This window comes from Gouania willdenowi, chromosome 15 (assembly GCF_900634775.1).
Source record: "Gouania willdenowi chromosome 15, fGouWil2.1, whole genome shotgun sequence".
In the NCBI taxonomy this organism is placed as follows: domain Eukaryota; kingdom Metazoa; phylum Chordata; class Actinopteri; order Blenniiformes; family Gobiesocidae; genus Gouania; species Gouania willdenowi.
Window position 1 is genome coordinate 22,895,468 of NC_041058.1, and position 6,199 is coordinate 22,901,666.

Below are 6,199 nucleotides of genomic sequence, written 5' to 3' on the forward strand. Positions count from 1 at the left end.
AAGACACTCACATGTTTAATGTATAAATATACGCCACGTTTTACTAACACCTATAAAATGTTGGAGAGGAACGCCAACATCCACTGATGGAGGAGAAGAAAGATGGAGGACGGGAGTGCCAGCATCTACCAATGGAGGAGAAGAAATACTTTTATTAACCAAAACAATGTAAGTCAAACCTCTCGTTTACACAGAAAGACACTGGACACGTTTATTGTAAAAAATGACTTTCTAAAAATGCTTGTAAAATGTTGGACTTGAACACCAGAATCCACTGATGGAGAACAAGGAAGATGGAAGAGTACCATCATCTACCAATGGAGGAGGAGGAGGAGGAGGATGAGAAAAATGGGGGAGCACCAGCATCCAAAAGTGTCCCACAATCAGCCCCAGAAGGAGATCTCAGCAGTGGAAAGAAAGACTATTAACCAAAACAATGTAAGTAAAACTTCTCATTTCCTCAGAAAGACACTGATCACATGTTTAATGTATAAATATATGCCACGTTTTACTAACACCTATAAAATGTTGGAGAGGAACGCCAACATCCACTGATGGAGGAGAAGAAAGATGGAGGACGGGAGTGCCAGCATCTACCAATGGAGGAGAAGAAATACTTTTATTAACCAAAACAATGTAAGTAAAACCTCTCGTTTACACAGAAAGACACTGGACAGGTTTATTGTAAAAAATGACATTACTTTATCATAATGCCTGTAAAATGTTTGACTTGAATACCAGAATTCACTGATTGAGAACAAGGAAGATGGAAGAGTACCATCATATACCAATGGAGGAGGAGGAGGAGAAAAATGCGGGAGCACCAGTATCCAAAAGTGTCCCACAATCAGCCCCAGGAGGAGATGTCAGCTGAGGAAAGAAAGACTATTAACCAAAACAATGTAAGTAAAACTTCTCATTTACACAGAAAGACACTGATCACGTTTAATGTATAAATAGACGTCACGTTTTACTAACGCCTGTAAAATGTCGGAGAGGAACGCCAACATCCACTGATGGAGGAGAAGAAAGATGGAGGACGGGAGTGCCAGCATCTACCAATGGAGGAGAAGAAATACTTTTATTAACCAAAACAATGTAAGTAAAACCTCTCGTTTACACAGAAAGACACTGGACACGTTTATTGTAAAAAAATGACATTACTTTATCATAATGCCTGTAAAATGTTTGACTTGAATACCAGAATTCACTGATTGAGAACAACGAAGATGGAAGAGTACCATCATCTACCAATGGAGGAGGAGGAGGAGAAAAATGGGGGAGCACCAGCATCCAAAAGTGTCCCACAATCAGCCCCAGAAGGAGATCTCAGCAGTGGAAAGAAAGACTATTAACCAAAACAATGTAAGTAAAACTTCTCATTTCCTCAGAAAGACACTGATCACATGTTTAATGTATAAATATACGCCACGTTTTACTAACACCTATAAAATGTTGGAGAGGAACGCCAACATCCACTGATGGAGGAGAAGAAAGATGGAGGATGGGAGTGCCAGCATCTACCAATGGAGGAGAATAAATACTTTTATTAACCAAAACAATGTAAGTAAAACCTCTCGTTTACACAGAAAGACACTGGACACGTTTATTGTAAAAAAATGACATTACTTTATCATAATGCCTGTAAAATGTTTGACTTGAATACCAGAATTCACTGATTGAGAACAAGGAAGATGGAAGAGTACCATCATCTACCAATGGAGGAGGAGGAGGAGGAGAAAAATGGGGGAGCACCAGCATCCAAAAGTGTCCCACAATCAGCCCCAGGAGGAGATCTCAGCAGTGGAAAGAAAGACTATTAACCAAAACAATGTAAGTAAAACTTCTCATTTCCTCAGAAAGACACTGATCACATGTTTAATGTATAAATATATGCCACGTTTTACTAACACCTATAAAATGTCAGAGAGGATTGCCAACATCCACTGATGGAGGAGAAGAAAGATGGAGGACGGGAGTGCCAGCATCTACCAATGGAGGAGAAGAAATACTTTTATTAACCAAAACAATGTAAGTCAAACCTCTCGTTTACACAGAAAGACACTGGACACGTTTATTGTAAAAAATGACTTTCTAAAAATGCTTGTAAAATGTTGGACTTGAACACCAGAATCCACTGATGGAGAACAAGGAAGATGGAAGAGTACCATCATCTACCAATGGAGGAGGAGGAGGAGAAAAATGCGGGAGCACCAGTATCCAAAAGTGTCCCACAATCAGCCCCAGGAGGAGATGTCAGCTGAGGAAAGAAAGACTATTAACCAAAACAATGTAAGTAAAACTTCTCATTTACACAGAAAGACACTGATCACGTTTAATGTATAAATAGACGTCACGTTTTACTAACGCCTGTAAAATGTCGGAGAGGAATGCCAACATCCACTGATGGAGGAGAAGAAAGATGGAGGACGGGAGTGCCAGCATCTACCAATGGAGGAGAAGAAATACTTTTATTAACCAAAACAATGCAAGTCAAACCTCTCGTTTACACAGAAAGACACTGGACACGTTTATTGTAAAAAATGACTTTCTAAAAATGCTTGTAAAATGTTGGACTTGAACACCAGAATCCACTGATGGAGAACAAGGAAGATGGAAGAGTACCATCATCTACCAATGGAGGAGGAGGAGGAGGAGAAAAATGGGGGAGCACCAGCATCCAAAAGTGTCCCACAATCAGCCCCAGGAGGAGATCTCAGCAGTGGAAAGAAAGACTATTAACCAAAACAATGTAAGTAAAACTTCTCATTTCCTCAGAAAGACACTGATCACATGTTTAATGTATAAATATACGCCACGTTTTACTAACACCTATAAAATGTTGGAGAGGAACGCCAACATCCACTGATGGAGGAGAAGAAAGATGGAGGACGGGAGTGCCAGCATCTACCAATGGAGGAGAATAAATACTTTTATTAACCAAAACAATGTAAGTAAAACCTCTCGTTTACACAGAAAGACACTGGACAGGTTTATTGTAAAAAATGACATTACTTTATCATAATGCCTGTAAAATGTTTGACTTGAATACCAGAATTCACTGATTGAGAACAAGGAAGATGGAAGAGTACCATCATCTACCAATGAAGGAGGAGGAGGAGAAAAATGCGGGAGCACCAGTATCCAAAAGTGTCCCACAATCAGCCCCAGGAGGAGATGTCAGCTGAGGAAAGAAAGACTATTAACCAAAACAATGTAAGTAAAACTTCTCATTTACACAGAAAGACACTGATCACGTTTAATGTATAAATAGACGTCACGTTTTACTAACGCCTGTAAAATGTCGGAGAGGAATGCCAACATCCACTGATGGAGGAGAAGAAATACTTTTATTAACCAAAACAATGTAAGTCAAACCTCTCGTTTACACAGAAAGACACTGGACACGTTTATTGTAAAAAATGACTTTCTAAAAATGCTTGTAAAATGTTGGACTTGAACACCAGAATCCACTGATGGAGAACAAGGAAGATGGAAGAGTACCATCATCTACCAATGGAGGAGGAGGAGGAGGAGGAGGAGGAGAAAAATGGGGGAGCACCAGCATCCAAAAGTGTCCCACAATCAGCCCCAGGAGGAGATCTCAGCAGTGGAAAGAAAGACTATTAACCAAAACAATGTAAGTAAAACTTCTCATTTCCTCAGAAAGACACTGATCACATGTTTAATGTATAAATATACGCCACGTTTTACTAACACCTATAAAATGTTGGAGAGGAACGCCAACATCCACTGATGGAGGAGAAGAAAGATGGAGGACGGGAGTGCCAGCATCTACCAATGGAGGAGAAGAAATACTTTTATTAACCAAAACAATGTAAGTAAAACCTCTCGTTTACACAGAAAGACACTGGACACGTTTATTGTAAAAAAATGACATTACTTTATCATAATGCCTGTAAAATGTTTGACTTGAATACCAGAATTCACTGATTGAGAACAAGGAAGATGGAAGAGTACCATCATCTACCAATGGAGGAGGAGGAGGAGAAAAATGGGGGAGCACCAGCATCCAAAAGTGTCCCACAATCAGCCCCAGAAGGAGATCTCAGCAGTGGAAAGAAAGACTATTAACCAAAACAATGTAAGTAAGACTTCTCATTTCCTCAGAAAGACACTGATCACATGTTTAATGTATAAATAGACGTCACGTTTTACTAACACCTATAAAATGTTGGAGAGGAACGCCAACATCCACTGATGGAGGAGAAGAAAGATGGAGGACAGGAGTACACAAACATCAGCACAAGACGGAGATGAAGAAAGACTTCTATCAATCAACCAAAAACAATGTAAGCAAAGCCTCTCGTTTGAACACACATTTAATATAAAAACAGATGTTAATTACTGTACTAGTGCCTGTAAAACGTCTTGTGTGTGATTACAGATTCACTTCAGAGGAGAATCAGACTGTTCCAGATGTTTATCACCACAGCACAGAATGAGACAGCAGTAGTAGTAGTAGTGTTTACTCTGACTGCTTTCGTTTCAACTATAAATAAATAAAAGATAATATCTTAAGAAATCAAACTTGGTGAAATGCTTTGTGTGCTTTCTAGTGTTGTGTTCAACACCGCACTATTCGAGACCAGAATGCACCGAGACCAAGACTTGCCCGAGACCAGAATGCACCGAGACCGAGTCAAGACCAAGGCCATAAACATTTTTTTTTTCAATTTAAAAAAATCTATAAATAAATAAAACTATGACAAGGTTCAACAGTTAAATAACATTCTCTCTTTAATTTTAGTTTATTTTAAATACATTTGACAGACAAAAAAGGTGCCTGTAAAAAATTAACTAAAATATTAAAACTACTACTGCTACTGATAAATTCACAATTATTCTACATATTTGAAAACAAGATTTTTATGTCAGCTGAATGTACAGCAAGTGTTTGAAAGTATTTCTGCCAAGAAATAATGATTCTTGATTCTGATTTTTTCAGTTGTACAGGTCAACAGGTCACAGATTTCACATGATATTTTTTTAGTTTGAAAAAGCCTTTACACAGGTTATTTTTATGAATTCACTTAGTTGATATAGTTTAATTTGGTTGCTGTAATGTAACTAGGATATTCAATTAACAAAGGTTTCCAGCTGTAACTGTAAAAGTGAAACTTTCTGAAATAAAACTACAAGCAAGTTGTCAGCGTCTAAAAAACAAAGAGCTACAGGTAGATGTGAAACTAAATAGTTGTTGAGAATTATTATTATTATTCTGGATACAGTGGAAACAGAAACTATAAAAAATAATTATATTGTGAACCTGTTTATATTGTGGGGAACATATTATATACATAAATGTAATTGGAGTCTAAAGCCACAAAAAACACCACTTTAAAAAGATAATAGGCTAATATAAGACCTCTTTACAGTTATTTGACTCATTTTGGCTTGTGCAACTTGTGGTGATGACGCGCTGGTGACGACATAATCCAAGATGGCGGCGGCCCGGACTACAGCCAATACTATGTAATAAAAGCCTTAAAAGACATTGATATGGCACTAGGACCCAGAGGCGGAGTAAGTGCGTCCTCCGTACTGCATTCACAGGCTGTAATATCATCAGTTTATCATTTTACCTGTTGTTAGAGCTACTATTTTTACCAGGGAGATAATATTTATTACAGGAGATTGTTTTCTGGAGTTTTACTGGGATTTTTACCGGTGATTAGTTCATATCTCCTTCTGCTCCGCGGTCCAAACTGACAGCGTAGCCACACACGAACGAGTGTGTCACACACATCACTCAGTCACATTAGGGAAGGTTGTGGTCATTATACGGGGTGGATTAAAGAATGAATAAAAGATTGTTTTATCCCGTTCTTCTCCGTGTTATCACATTATAAAAAAGTTTAAAAATAGCAGGAATTAGTGCTGGTCTCTAACGGTATTGAGAGAAAATCCCGAGTCCGGGCAGCCCGAGTCCGAGACAAGACCGAGTCAAAATGCTTCAAAGTCCGAGACAAGACCGAGACCTTTAAAATTTGGTCTCGACCACCACAACACTATCAGATTGATACCAAATCTTTTCACTGTCAGACATCACTAGTGCATACCCAGCCTGTGTTCAAAATGGCACACTCCAAACTACACACTACAAACTCAATCAGTATATACTGTCTACTATATACTATTAGTATGGTTAGGATGATACTATGAAGTTTCCCAAGAT

General features: G+C 38.5%; 1 long non-coding RNA gene across 2 annotated transcripts; it reads left to right on the forward strand.

Moving 5' to 3' along the window:
* LOC114476334 (uncharacterized) lies at positions 1–4,247 on the forward strand. 2 transcript variants are annotated; one of them, XR_003675574.1, is made up of 5 exons: positions 1–168; positions 269–438; positions 1,205–1,365; positions 3,945–4,105; positions 4,202–4,247. It is a non-coding gene; the product is annotated as an uncharacterized LOC114476334 (long non-coding RNA). The 2 variants fall into 2 exon arrangements; XR_003675575.1 differs by lacking the exons at positions 1–168; positions 269–438; positions 1,205–1,365 and adding an exon at positions 3,583–3,838.
* Positions 4,248–6,199: the final 1,952 nt, after the last annotated feature.